The following is a 15,222-nucleotide window of genomic DNA, read 5'->3' as shown; positions in this document are numbered from 1 at the left end:
ATGTACAAGTGATACATTAAAATCATCTTTCCAGCTTGAATTTCAATGATGCATTGGGGCAACGATTTTGTGAGAAACATCTTCACCCTTAAATAAAGATTTTCTTAATTCCATACCTGTGTGCTAATTAGATATCACCTTGTTTTCACATTAAACAGACTTCCACATGAGAAAACAGCAAAGATGCAGTGGCGTTAATGTTTCCTGGTGTCAACCTGTATTATTTCCGTAGATATTGAAATGAGGATGCATCTTGCTGCCTTTCCAATGAAGGAAGTTTAATTTAGTAATAGGTGAAAAACCATCCCTACAAAAATGTTAATCAGATACTTGGCTTTGTGGACACTTTTCAGAGAACAAATTTGTTATCATAAAAATAAAGCCAGAAAATGAAGAGCTGTTTAATCACTCAATTGGATTTTTCTGCCAGCATTTTTCTTTTTCTCTGCAACCCACTGCTAAATTGTGCTTCCTAGCTGTTTTTTTATAAAATCACTTAATCAAATCTAACTCTGATTACATCAGAGAAGGCCAGGTACCCTACACCATAAGAGAGGGTTTGCAATTTTGACTTGTCTACTTAAATATCACCAAAATCTGATCACAAGGTCAATTACGTCCCTGGGTGGGATTGAACCACCAATCTTTTGATTAATAGCTGAACACACTAACAGATTGCGCCACAGAGACACTTTGCAAAAAGTCCATACTGAAAAAGACTAATAAGCATTCATCTAGAACGTTTCCTAGAAAAACTTTAAAAAGTCAATAATCTGGAGAGTTTTTGTAAGATGTTTCTTCCAGCAACCAATGAAGAAACACATTGGTACTTTCGCATGATGAGTGAGTGCTTCAGGATCTCTTGCACTTAAATGTGCAGCAGAGTACTGCAATGGAAGCATGCTGGGCCCATAACCCAGAGGTAGGCAGATTGAAACTATCCTTTGCTATATGCATTTTTTTTTTGTTCATTAAAGTAATCCAAAACTGGGATTGATATTTTAGCTTTTATTTTTACTTAAAGTACAATAACTTTTACCATTTTAATTTGTTTTAATAGTATATTGACAGTATTGTTTTCTTTCAAAAATCCACTTAATTTTCTTTACCCTATTAATAAAATGGTAATTGACAAAAACAAACTACATTGTCACCAGAAGAGCAATACAAAATGTACAAGTGATACATTAAAATCATCTTTCCAGCTTGAATTTCAATGATGCATTGGGGCAACGATTTTGTGAGAAACATCTTCACCCTTAAATAAAGATTTTCTTAATTCCTTACCTGTGTGCTAATTAGATATCACCTTGTTTTCACATTAAACAGACTTCCACATGAGAAAGCAGCAAGGATGCAGTGGCGTTAATGTTTCCTGGTGTCAACCTGTATTATTTCAGTAGATATTGAAATGAGGATGCATCTTGCTGCCTTTCCAATGAAGCAAGTTTAATTTAGTAATAGATGAAAAACCATCCCTACAAATATGTTAATCAGATACTTGGCTTTGTGGACACTTTTCAGAGAACAAATTAGTTAGCATAAAAATAAAGCCAGAAAATGAAGAGCTGTTTAATCACTCAATTGGATTTTTCTGCCAGCATTTTTATTTTTCTCTGCAACCCACTGCTAAATTGTGCTTCCTAGCTGTTTTTATAAAATCACTGAATCAAATCTAACTACATCAGAGAAGGCCAGGTACCCTACACCATAACAGGGGGTTTGAAATTTTGACTTGTCTACTTAAAGATCACCAAAATCTGATAACAAGGTCAATTAAGTCCCTGGGTGGGATTGAACCACCAACCTTTTGGTTAATAGCCTTACACACTAACTGATTGCGCCACAGCAACACTTTGCAAAAGTACATACTGACAAAGGCTAATAAGCATTCATCTAGAACGATTCCTAGAAACATTTTAAAAAGTCAATAATGTGGAGAGTTTTTGTAAGATGTTTCTTCCATCAACCAATGAAGAAACACATTGGTACTTTCCCATGATGAGTGAGTGCTTCAGGATCTTTTGCACTTACATGTGCAGCAGAGTACTGTAATGGAAGCATGCTGGGTCCATAACCCAGAGGTAGGCAGATTGAAACTATCCTCTGCTGTATGCATTTTTTTTTTGTTAATTAAAGTAATCCAAAACTGGGATTGATATTTTTGCTCTTTTATTTTTACTTAAAGTACAATAACTTTTACCATTTTAATTTGTTTTAATAGTATATTGACAGTATTGTTTTCTTTCAAAAATCCACTTAATTTTCTTTACCCGATTATTAAAATGGTAATTGACAAAAACAAACTACATTGTCACCAGAAGAGCAATACAAAATGTACAAGTGATATATTAAAATCATCTTTCCAGCTTGAATTTCAATGATGCATTGGGGCAACGATTTTGTGAGAAACATCTTCACCCTTAAATAAATATTTTCTTAATTCCTTACCTGTGTGCTAATTAGATATCACCTTGTTTTCATATTAAACAGACTTTCACATGAGAAAACAGCAAAGATGCAGTGGCGTTAATGTTTCCTGGTGTCAACCTGTATTATTTCCGTAGATATTGAAATGAGGATGCATCTTGCTGCCTTTCCAATGAAGCAAGTTTAATTTAGTAATAGGTGAAAAACCATCCCTACAAAGATGTTAATCAGATACTTGGCTTTGTGGACACTTTTCAGAGAACAAATTTGTTATCATAAAAATAAAGCCAGAAAATGAAGAGCTGTTTAATCACTCAATTGGATTTTTCTGCCAGCATTTTTCTTTTTCTCTGCAACCCACTGCTAAATTGTGCTTCCTAGCTGTTTTTTTATAAAATCACTTAATCAAATCTAACTCTGATTACATCAGAGAAGGCCAGGTACACTACACCATAACAGGGGGTTTGAAATTTTGACTTGTCTACTTAAAGATCACCAAAATCTGATAACAAGGTCAATTAAGTCCCTGGGTGGGATTGAACCACCAACCTTTTGGTTAATAGCCTTACACACTAACTGATTGCGCCACAGCGACACTTTGTGAAAGTACATACTGACAAAGGCTAATAAGCATTCATCTAGAACGATTCCTAAAAACATTTTAAAAAGTCAATAATGTGGAGAGTTTTTGTAAGATGTTTCTTCCATCAACCAATGAAGAAACACATTGGTACTTTCCCATGATGAGTGAGTGCTTCAGGATCTCTTGCACTTACATGTGCAGCAGAGTACTCTAATGGAAGCATGCTGTGTCCATAACCCAGAGGTAGGCAGATTGAAACTATCCTCTGCTATATGCATTTTTTTTGTTAATTAAAGTAATCCAAAACTGGGATTGATATTTTTGCTCTTTTATTTTTACTTAAAGTACAATAACTTTTACCATTTTAATTTGTTTTAATAGTATATTGACAGTATTGTTTTCTTTCAAAAATCCAATTAATTTTCTTTACCCGATTATTAAAATGGTAATTGACAAAAACAAACTACATTGTCACCAGAAGAGCAATACAAAATGTACAAGTGATATATTAAAATCATCTTTCCAGCTTGAATTTCAATGATGCATTGGGGCAACGATTTTGTGAGAAACATCTTCACCCTTAAATAAAGATTTTCTTAATTCCTTACCTGTGTGCTAATTAGATATCACCTTGTTTTCACATTAAACAGACTTCCACATGAGAAAGCAGCAAGGATGCAGTGGCGTTAATGTTTCCTGGTGTCAACCTGTATTATTTCAGTAGATATTGAAATGAGGATGCATCTTGCTGCCTTTCCAATGAAGCAAGTTTAATTTAGTAATAGGTGAAAAACCATCCCTACAAATATGTTAATCAGATACTTGGCTTTGTGGACACTTTTCAGAGAACAAATTAGTTAGCATAAAAATAAAGCCAGAAAATGAAGAGCTGTTTAATCACTCAATTGGATTTTTCTGCCAGCATATTTCTTTTTCTCTGCAACCCACTGCTAAATTGTGCTTCCTAGCTGTTTTTATAAAATCACTGAATCAAATCTAACTCTGATTACATCAGAGAAGGCCAGGTACCCTACACCATAATAGGGGGTTTGAAATTTTGACTTGTCTACTTAAAGATCACCAAAATCTGATAACAAGGTCAATTAAGTCCCTGGGTGGGATTGAACCACCAACTTTTTGGTTAATAGCCTTACACACTAACTGATTGCGCCACAGTGACACTTTGCAAAAGTACTTACTGACAAAGGCTAATAAGCATTCATCTAGAACGATTCCTAGAAACATTTTAAAAAGTCAATAATGTGGAGAGTTTTTGTAAGATGTTTCTTCCATCAACCAATGAAGAAACACATTGGTACTTTCCCATGATGAGTGAGTGCTTCAGGATCTCTTGCACTTACATGTGCAGCAGAGTACTGTAATGGAAGCATGCTGGGTCCATAACCCAGAGGTAGGCAGATTGAAACTATCCTCTGCTATATGCATTTTTTTTTGTTAATTAAAGTAATCCAAAACTGGTATTGATATTTTTGCTCTTTTATTTTTACTTAAAGTACATTAACTTTTACCATTTTAATTTGTTTTAATAGTATATTGACAGTATTGTTTTCTTTCAAAAATCCAATTAATTTTCTTTACCCGATTATTAAAATGGTAATTGACAAAAGCAAACTACATTGTCACCAGAAGAGCAATACAAAATGTACAAGTGATATATTAAAATCATCTTTCCAGCTTGAATTTCAATGATGCATTGGGGCAACGATTTTGTGAGAAACATCTTCACCCTTAAATAAAGATTTTCTTAATTCCTTACCTGTGTGCTAATTAGATATCACCTTGTTTTCACATTAAACAGACTTCCACATGAGAAAGCAGCAAGGATGCAGTGGCGTTAATGTTTCCTGGTGTCAACCTGTATTATTTCAGTAGATATTGAAATGAGGATGCATCTTGCTGCCTTTCCAATGAAGCAAGTTTAATTTAGTAATAGGTGAAAAACCATCCCTACAAAGATGTTAATCAGATACTTGGCTTTGTGGACACTTTTCAGAGAACAAATTTGTTAGCATAAAAATAAAGCCAGAAAATGAAGAGCTGTTTAATCACTCAATTGGATTTTTTTGCCAGCATATTTCTTTTTCTCTGCAACCCACTGCTAAATTGTGCTTCCTAGCTGTTTTTATAAAATCACTGAATCAAATCTAACTCTGATTACATCAGAGAAGGCCAGGTACCCTACACCATAACAGGGGTTTTCGAAATTTTGACTTGTCTACTTAAAGATCAACAAAATCTGATAACAAGGTCAATTACGTCCCTGGGTGGGATTGAACCACCAACCTTTTGGTTAATAGCCGTACACACTAACTGATTGCGCCACAGTGACACTTTGCAAACGTACTTACTGACAAAGGCTAATAAGCATTCATCTAGAACGTTTCCTATAAAAACTTTAAATAGTCAATAATCTGGAGAGTTTTTGTAAGATGTTTCTTCCATCAACCAATGAAGAAACACATTGGTACTTTCCCATGATGAGTGAGTGCTTCAGGATCTCTTGCACTTACATGTGCAGCAGAGTACTGTAATGGAAGCATGCTGGGTCCATAACCCAGAGGTAGGCAGATTGAAACTATCCTCTGCTATATGCATTTTTTTTGTTAATTAAAGTAATCCAAAACTGGGATTGATATTTGTGCTCTTTTATTTTTACTTAAAGTACAATAACTTTTACCATTTTAATTTGTTTTAATAGTATATTGACAGTATTGTTTTCTTTCAAAAATCCAATTAATTTTCTTTACCCGATTATTAAAATGGTAATTGACAAAAACAAACTACATTGTCACCAGAAGAGCAATACAAAATGTACAAGTGATATATTAAAATCATCTTTCCAGCTTGAATTTCAATGATGCATTGGGGCAACGATTTTGTGAGAAACATCTTCACCCTTAAATAAAGATTTTCTTAATTCCTTACCTGTGTGCTAATTAGATATCACCTTGTTTTCACATTAAACAGACTTCCACATGAGAAAACAGCAAAGATGCAGTGGCGTTAATGTTTCCTGGTGTCAACCTGTATTATTTCCGTAGATATTGAAATGAGGATGCATCTTGCTGCCTTTCCAATGAAGCAAGTTTAATTTAGTAATAGGTGAAAAACCATCCCTACAAAGATGTTAATCAGACACTTGGCTTTGTGGACACTTTTCAGAGAACAAATTAGTTAGCATAAAAATAAAGCCAGAAAATGAAGAGCTGTTTAATCACTCAATTGGATTTTTCTGCCAGCATATTTCTTTTTCTCTGCAACCCACTGCTAAATTGTGCTTCCTAGCTGTTTTTTTATAAAATCACTTAATCAAATCTAACTCTGATTACATCAGAGAAGGCCAGGTACCCTACACCATAAGAGGGGGTTTGAAATTTTGACTTGTCTACTTAAAGATCACCAAAATCTGATAACAGGGTCAATTACATCCCTGGGTGGGATTGAACCACCAACCCTTTGATTAATAACCAAACACACTAACCGATTGCGCCACAGAGACACTTTGCAAACTTACATACTGACAAAGGCTAATAAGCATTCATCTAGAACGTTTCCTAGAAACATTTTAAAAAGTCAATAATGTGGAGAGTTTTTGTAAGATGTTTCTTCCATCAACCAATGAAGAAACACATTGGAACTTTCCCATGATAAGTGAGTGCTTCAGGACCTCTTGCACTTACATGTGCAGCAGAGTACTGTAATGGAAGCATGCTGGGTCCATAACCCAGAGGTAGGCAGATTGAAACTATCCTCTGCTATATGCATTTTTTTTTGTTAATTAAAGTAATCCAAAACTGGGATTGATATTTTTGCTCTTTTATTTTTACTTAAAGTACAATAACTTTTACCATTTTAATTTGTTTTAATAGTATATTGACAGTATTGTTTTCTTTCAAAAATCCAATTAATTTTCTTTACCCGATTATTAAAATGGTAATTAACAAAAACAAACTACATTGTCACCAGAAGAGCAATACAAAATGTACAAGTGATATATTAAAATCATCTTTCCAGTTTGAATTTCAATGATGCATTGGGGCAACGATTTTGTGAGAAACATCTTCACCCTTTAATAAAGATTTTCTTAATTCCTTACCTGTGTGCTAATTAGATATCACCTTGTTTTCACATTAAACAGACTTCCACATGAGAAAGCAGCAAGGATGCAGTGGCGTTAATGTTTCCTGGTGTCAACCTGTATTATTTCAGTAGATATTGAAATGAGGATGCATCTTGCTGCCTTTCCAATGAAGCAAGTTTAATTTAGTAATAGGTGAAAAACCATCCAAGAGCTGTTTAATCACTCAATTGGATTTTTTTGCCAGCATATTTCTTTTTCTCTGCAACCCACTGCTAAATTGTGCTTCCTAGCTGTTTTTATAAAATCACTGAATCAAATCTAACTCTGATTACATCAGAGAAGTCTAAATACCTAACACCATAACAGGGGGTTTGAAATTTTGACTTGTCTACTTAAAGATCACCAAAATCTGATAACAAAGTCAATTACATCCCTAGGTGGGATTGAACCACCAACCTTTTGGTTAATAGCCATACACACTAACTGATTGCGCCACAGCGACACTTTGCAAAATTACATACTGACAAAGGCTAATAAACAATCATCTAGAACGTTTCCTAGAAAAACTTTAAAAAGTCAATAATCTGGAGTGTTTTTGTAAGATGTTTCTGCCATCAACCAATGAAGAAACACATTGGTACTTTCCGATGATGAGTGAGTGCTTCAGGATCTCTTGCACTTACATGTGCAGCAGAGTACTGCAATGGAAGCATGCTGGGCCCATAACCCAGAGGTAGAAAGATTGAAACTATCCTCTGCTATATGCATTTTTTTTGTTAATTAAAGTAATCCAAAACTGGGATTGATATTTTTGCTCTTTTATTTTTACTTAAAGTACAATAACTTTTACCATTTTAATTTGTTTTAATAGTATATTGACAGTATTGTTTTCTTTCAAAAATTCACTTAATTTTCTTTTCTGTGTGCTAATTAGATATCACCTTGTTTTCACATTAAATAGACTTCCACATGAGAAAGCAGCAAGGATGCAGTGGCGTTAATGTTTCCTGGTGGTAGTGGGGGACTGTGTTTGTGCTTTCCTCTGGTCAGCTCTGGTAAAAGTCAGATTTCTTTGACTCAGATCTTCCTCTAGCCTTGTTCTTCTTTCGAGAGTTCCCTTGTGCTGCCTCAGTTGGATTTCCTTCACTTGACAGGGGGGTACCCGAGCAGCGACCTTCCCCAGCTCTAGCCCAACTCCTACTTACCTGCCAGGTGAGATACTATGATCATGAAGGTGCTTCTCCCAGGGAAAGGCTCACCCATTGCACTCTGGGTGTGCTGCTCCTGCGATTTCCCCAAATGTGGGAAACTTGACTGCATAATTTGTGTTTCCCCTGGTCGGCTCTAGTATAATTCAGATCTCTTTGTCTCAGGTCTCTCTCCAGCCTAGTTTGCTGTCTGTTTCCACTTCTTTTTTACTTAAACCGCTCCCTTCTATGCCCTTGCGCACCTTAATTAAATCTAACTCTGATTACGTCAGAGAAGGCCAGGTACCCTACACCATAAGAGGGGGTTTGAAATTTTGACTTGTCTACTTAAAGATCACCAAAATCTGATCACAAGGTCAATTACATCACTGGGTGGGAACCTTTTGGTTAATAGCCCATGTAAGTGCAAGAGATCCTGAAGCACTCACTCATCATGGGAATGTACCAATGTGTTTCTTACAAAAATTCTCCAGATTATTGACTTTTTAAAGTTTTTCTAGGAAACGTTCTAGATGAATGCTTATTAGCCTTTGTCAGTATGTACTTTTGCAAAGTGTCGCTGTGGCGCAATCAGTTAGTGTGTATGGCTATTAACCTAAAGGTTGGTGATTCAATCCCACAGAGGGACGTAATAGACCTTGTTATCAGATTTTGGTGATCTTTAAGTAGACAAGTCAAAATTTCAAACCCCCTCTTAAGGTGTAGGGTACCCGGCCTTCTCTGATGTAATCAGAATTAGATTTGATTAAGTGATTTTATAAAAAACAGCTAGGAAGCACAATTTAGCAGTGGGTTGCAGAGAAAAAAAATTATGCTGGCAGAAAAGTCCAATTGAGTGATTAAACAGCTCTTCATTTTCTGATTTTATGTTTATTCTAACAAATTTGCTCTCTGAAAAGTGTCCACAAAGCCAAGTCTCTGATTAACACCTTTGTAGGAATGGTTTTTCACCTATTACTGAATTAAACTTGCTTCATTGGAAAGGCAGCAAGATGCATCCTCATTTCAATGTCTACTGAAATAATACAGGTTGACACCAGGAAACATAAACGTCACTGCATCCTTGCTGCTTCCTCATGGGGAAGTCTGTTTAATGTGAAAACAAGGTGATATCTAATCAGCACACAGGTAAGGAATTAAGAAAATCTTTCTTTATGGGTGAAGATGTTTCTCACAAAATTGTTGCACCAAGGCATCATTGAAATTCAAGCTGGAAAGATGATTTTAATATATCACTTGTACATTTTGTACTGCTCTTCTGGTGACAATGTAGATTGTTTTTGTCAATTACCATTTTAATAATCGGGTAAAGAAAATTAATTGGATTTTTGAAAGAAAACAATACTGTCAATATACTATTAAAACAAATTAAAATGGTAAAAGTTATTGTACTTTAAGTAAAAATAAAAGAGCAAAAATATCAATCCCAGTTTTGGATTACTTTAATTAATAAAAACAATGCATATAGCAGAGGATAGTTTCAATCTGCCTACCTCTGGGTTATGGACCCAGCATGCTTCCATTACAGTACTCTGCTGCACATGTAAGTGCAAGAGATCCTGAAGCACTCACTCATCATAGGAAAGTACCAATGTGTTTCTTCATTGGTTGATGGAAGAAACATCTTACAAAAACTCTCCACATTATTGACTTTTTAAAATGTTTCTAGGAAACGTTCTAGATGAATGCTTATTAGCCTTTGTCAGTATGTACTTTTGAAAAGTGTCGCTGTGGCGCAATCAGTTAGTGTATAAGGCTATTAACCAAAAGGTTGGTGGTTCAATCCCACCCAGGGACAAAATTGACCTTGTTATCAGATTTTGGTGATCTTTAAGTAGACAAGTCAAAATTTCAAACCCCCTCTTATGGTGTAGGGTACCTGGCCTTCTCTGATGTAATCAGAGTTAGATTTGATTAAGTGATTTTATAAAAAAAACAGCTAGGAAGCACAATTTAGCAGTGGGTTGCAGAGAAAAAGAAAAATGCTGGCAGAAAAATCCAATTGAGTGATTAAACAGCTCTTCATTTTCTGGCTTTATTTTTATGCTAACAAATTTGTTCTCTGAAAAGTGTCCACAAAGCCAAGTCTCTGATTAACACCTTTGTAGGGATGGTTTTTAACCTATTACTAAATTAAACTTGCTTCATTGGAAAGGCAGCAAGATGCATCCTCATTTCAATGTCTACTGAAATAATACAGGTTGACACCAGGAAACATTAAAGCCACTGCATCCTTGCTGCTTTCTCATGTGGAAGTCTGTTTAATGTGAAAACAAGGTGATATCTAATTAGCACACAGGTAGGGAATTAAGAAAATCTTTATTTAAGGGTGAAGATGTTTCTCACAAAATCGTTACCTCAATGCATCATTGAAATTCAAGCTGAAAAGATGATTTTAATATATCACTTGTACATTTTGTATTGCTCTTCTGGTGACAATGTAGTTTGTTTTTGTCAATTACCATTTTAATAATAGGGTAAAGAAAATTAAGTGGATTTTTGAAAGAAAACAATACTGTCAATATACTATTAAAACAAATTAAAACGGTAAAAGTTATTGTACTTTAAGTAAAAATAAAAGAGCCAAAATATCAATCCCAGTTTTGGATTACTTTAATTAACAAAAAAAATGCATATAGCAGAGGACAGTTACAATCTGCCTACCTCTGGGTTATAGGCCCAGCATGCTTCCATTGTAGTCCTTTGCTGCACATGTAAGTGCAAGAGATCCTGAAGCACTCACTCATCATGGGAAAGTACCAATGTGTTTCTTCATTGGTTGATGGAAGGAACATCTTACAAAAACTCTCCAGATTATTGACTTTTTAAAGTTTTTCTAGGAAACGTTCTAGATGAATGCTTATTAACCTTTGTCAGTATGTACTTTCGCAAAGTGTCTCTGAGGCGCAAACAGTTAGCGTGTTCAGTTGTTAACCAAAAGGTTGGTGGTTCAATCCCACCTAGGGACGTAATTGACCTCGTTATCAGATTTTGGTGATCTTTAAGTAGACAAGTAAAAATTTCAAACCACCTCTTATGGTGTAGGGTACCTGGCCTTCTCTGATGTAATCAGAGTTAGATTTGATTAAGTGATTTTATAAAAAAAACAGCCACGAAGCACAATTTAGCAGTGGGTTGCAGAGAAAAAGAAATATGCTGGCAGAAAAATCCAATTGAGTGATTAAACAGCTCTTCATTTTCTGGCTTTATTTTTATGCTAACAAATTTGTGCTCTGAAAAGTGTCCACAAAGCCAAGTATCTGATTAACACCTTTGTAGGGATGGTTTTTCACCTATTATTAAATTAAACTTGCTTCATTGGAAAGGCAGCAAGTGATGTCATCCAAGCAGTGGGTCAAAGTTGGCTTCAAACCTCGTCTGCTTATGAAAAGAGAAAAGGGGTATGCAGGGCATGGCGGCCTTTTGCGGTGCTTGGATGACCCCTAGTTCGCATTAAATAATGCAGTCGAGTTTCCCACATTTGGGGAAATCACAGGGGTCAGCATACCCAGAATGCAATGAATGAACCGCACCCTGGGAGAACAGTCTTCATGACCATGGTATCTCCTATGCAAAATAAGTATGATTTGGGATAGGGCTGGGGAGGGCCGCTGCTCAGGCACATCTCTGTCAAGTAAAGGAGATTCAACTGAGGCAGCACAAGGGAACTCTCATCTGGGGACAACAACTGCAGAGAGAACACATATTTTCAGATGAACATGGGAGGGCAGAAGGCTGCCTAATACTGAAGCACCCCCAAACAACAAACCAAATGCAACAACTAGTGCAAGCATTCCTGGGGGAAGGCCTGCAGCAGATGGATTTGCATATGGCGATGTCATCCAAGCAGTGGGTCAAAGTTGGCTTCAACCCTCGTCTGCATATGAAAAGAGAAAAGGGGCGTGCAGGGCATGGCGGCCTTTTGCGGCACTTGGATGACCCCTAGTTCGCATTAAACACCTCCACCCTCCGTCGGTGTGGGGCTCATGTTGGATATGCCCCAGCCCCTGAAGCATTCAAGCTGATTTCTTGCAGCAGCTGGGCACTGTAACAGCTCCAGAGCTGCTCTGTAAGGCAAGTAAAAGGGTGTGGGCCCTGCAGCACTACCTGTAGTTCGCATTGTGCGAGACCCCTAGTTCGCATTAAACACCTCCACCCTCCTTCGGTGTGGGGCTCATGTTGGCCATGCCCCAGCCCCTGAAGCATTCACGCTGATTTCTTGCAGCAGCTGGGCACTGTAACAGCTCAAGAGCTGCTCTGTAAGGCAAGTAAAAGGGTGTGGGCCCTGCAGCACTACCTGTAGTTTGCATTGTGCATTGGAAGGCACAAAGTAAGCAGACGGGAGGAGAAGTCAGGATAGTGCACAAGGGTATAGACGGGAGGGGCTCAAGAAAAAAGAAGTGGAAACAGACAGCAAACTAGGCTTCCAATGCACAATGCAAACTACAGGTAGTGCTGCAGGGCCCACACCCTTTTACTTGCCTTACAGAGCAGCTCTGGAGCTGTTTAATCACTCAATTGGATTTTTCTGCCAGCATAATTTTTCTCTTACGTCCTAGAGGATGCTGGGGACTCCGTAAGGACCATGGGGGATAGACGGGCTCCGCAGGAGACATGGGCACTTAAAGAAAGACTTTAGATCTGGGTGTGCACTGGCTCCTCCCTCTATGCCCCTCCTCCAGACCTCAGTTTACTACTGTGCCCAGAGGAGACTGGGTGCTTTTCAGGGAGCTCTCCTGAGTTTCCTGACAGAAAGTATATTTGTTAGATTTTTTTATTTTCAGGGAGCCTGCTGGCAACAGACTCCCTGCATCGAGGGGCGGAGGGGAGAGATGCACACCTACTTCTGTGAGTTGATAGGCTCTGCTTCTTAGGCTACTGTACAGCATTAGCTCCAGAGGGATCGGTACGCAGGTCTCACCCTCGCCGTCCGTCCCAGAGCCGCGCCGCCGTCCCCCTCGCAGAACCGGAAGATAGAAGCCGGGTGAGTATGAGAAGAAAAGAAGACTTCAGAGCCGGCGGAAGACTTCATGATCTTCACTGAGGTAACGCACAGCAGTAAAGCTGTGCTCCATTGCTCCCATACACCTCACACACGGCAGTCAGTGTAAGGGTGAAGGGCTCAGGGGAGACGCCCTGGGCAGCAATATAGACCTCTCTTTGGCAAAATAAATATATATGCAGCTAGGCACTGTATATATATATATAAGAGCCCCCGCCATTTTTTTACTATATTTGAGCGGGACAGAAGCCCGTCGCTGAAGGGGTGGGGCTTCTCCCTCAGCACTCACCAGCACCATTTTCTCCACAGCACCGCTGAGGGGAAGCTCCACGGACTCTCCCCTGCTTATACCACGGTAGAAAGAGGGTCTTAAAGAAGAGGGGGGCACATAATTAGGCGCATATATATATGGAAATACAGCGCTTCTGGGTAAACATAAAATTATTGTGTTTTTTTCCTGGGTCATATAGCGCTGGGGTGTGTGCTGGCATACTCTCTCTCTCTGTCTCTCCAAAGGGCCTTGTTGGGGAACTGTCCTCAGATAAGAGGATTCCCTGAGTGTATGGTGTGTCGGTACACGTGTGTCGACATGTCTGAGGTAGAAGGCTCTCCTAGAGAGGAGCAGGAGCAAATTAATGTGGTGTCTCCATCGACAACGCCGACACCTGACTGAATGGATATGTGAAATGTTTTATGTGCTAATGTAAACTTATTACACAAGAGATTAGACAAAGCTGAAGCTAGGGAACAGTCAGGGAGTCAACCCATGCCTGTCCCTATGTCGCAGGGACCTTCGGGGTCTCAAAAGCGCCCACTATCCCAAATAGTTGACACAGATACCGACACGGATTCTGACTCCAGTGTCGACTACGATGATGCAAAGTTACAGCCAAAATTGGCTAAATGTATTCGATATATGATTATTGCAATAAAAGATGTTTTGCACATCACAGAGTCCCCTGTCCCTGACACGAGGGTACACATGTATAAGGGAAAGAAACCTGAGATAACCTTTCCCCCCTCACATGAGTTGAACGAATTATGTGAAAAAGCTTGGGAATCTCCAGACAAAAAGCTGCAGATTCCCAAAAGGATTCTTATGGCGTATCCTTTCCCGCCAATGGACAGGATACGGTGGGAATCCTCCCCTAGGGTGGATAAAGCATTGACACGCTTATCCAAAAAGGTAGCGCTGCCATCCCAGGATACGGCTACCATCAGGGACCATGCTGACCGCAAGCAGGAGGTTACCCTAAAGTCCATTTACACACATTCTGGTACCTTACTCAGACCGGCAATTGCGTCAGCCGGGGTTGTAGCGCGGTGGCAGCATGGACAGATACCTTATCAGCAGAGATTGAGACCCTAGATAAGGATGCTATGTTATTGACCATAGGGCATATAAAAGATGCTGTCCTATATATGAGAGATGCTCAAAGTGACATTAGTCTACTGGGTTCTAGAATAAACGCTATGTCGATTTCTGCTAGACGAGTCCTATGGACCCGGCAATGGACAGGTGATGCCGACTCAAAAAGGCATATGGAGGTTTTACCTTACAGGGGTGAGGAATTGTTTGGGGAAGGTCTCTCGGACCTAGTCTCCACAGCTACAGCTGGTAAATCAAATTTTTTGCCTTATATTCCCTCACAGCCTAAGAAAGCACCACATTATCAAATGCAGTCCTTTCGATCACAGAGAAACAAGAAAGTACGAGGTGCGTCCTTTCTTGCCAGAGGTAAGGGCAGAGGGAAGAAGCTGCACAACACAGCTAGTTCCCAGGAACAGAAGTCCTCCCCGGCCTCTACAAAATCCACCGCATGACGCTGGGGCTCCGCTAAAGGAGTCCGCCCAGTTGGGGGCACGTCTTCGAGTTTTCAGCCACATCTGGGTTCAT

General features: G+C 38.6%; 1 non-coding gene and 1 pseudogene across 1 annotated transcript; one reads left to right on the top strand and one right to left on the bottom strand.

Annotated features, from left to right (window-relative positions):
* Positions 1–8,312: 8,312 nt before the first annotated feature.
* On the top strand, positions 8,313–8,475 carry LOC135004008 (U1 spliceosomal RNA). The gene has a single exon (XR_010204884.1). It is a non-coding gene; the product is annotated as a U1 spliceosomal RNA (small nuclear RNA).
* A 3,253-nt stretch (positions 8,476–11,728) lies between these two features.
* LOC135004146 (U1 spliceosomal RNA) lies at positions 11,729–11,907 on the bottom strand (annotated as a pseudogene).
* Between the last annotated feature and the right edge of the window lie 3,315 nt (positions 11,908–15,222).

Source organism: Pseudophryne corroboree, unplaced genomic scaffold, assembly GCF_028390025.1.
Source record: "Pseudophryne corroboree isolate aPseCor3 unplaced genomic scaffold, aPseCor3.hap2 scaffold_191, whole genome shotgun sequence".
Classification (NCBI taxonomy): domain Eukaryota; kingdom Metazoa; phylum Chordata; class Amphibia; order Anura; family Myobatrachidae; genus Pseudophryne; species Pseudophryne corroboree.
Note: the sequence above shows the minus strand (reverse complement) of the source record. Positions and strands in the feature narration are given on the sequence as shown.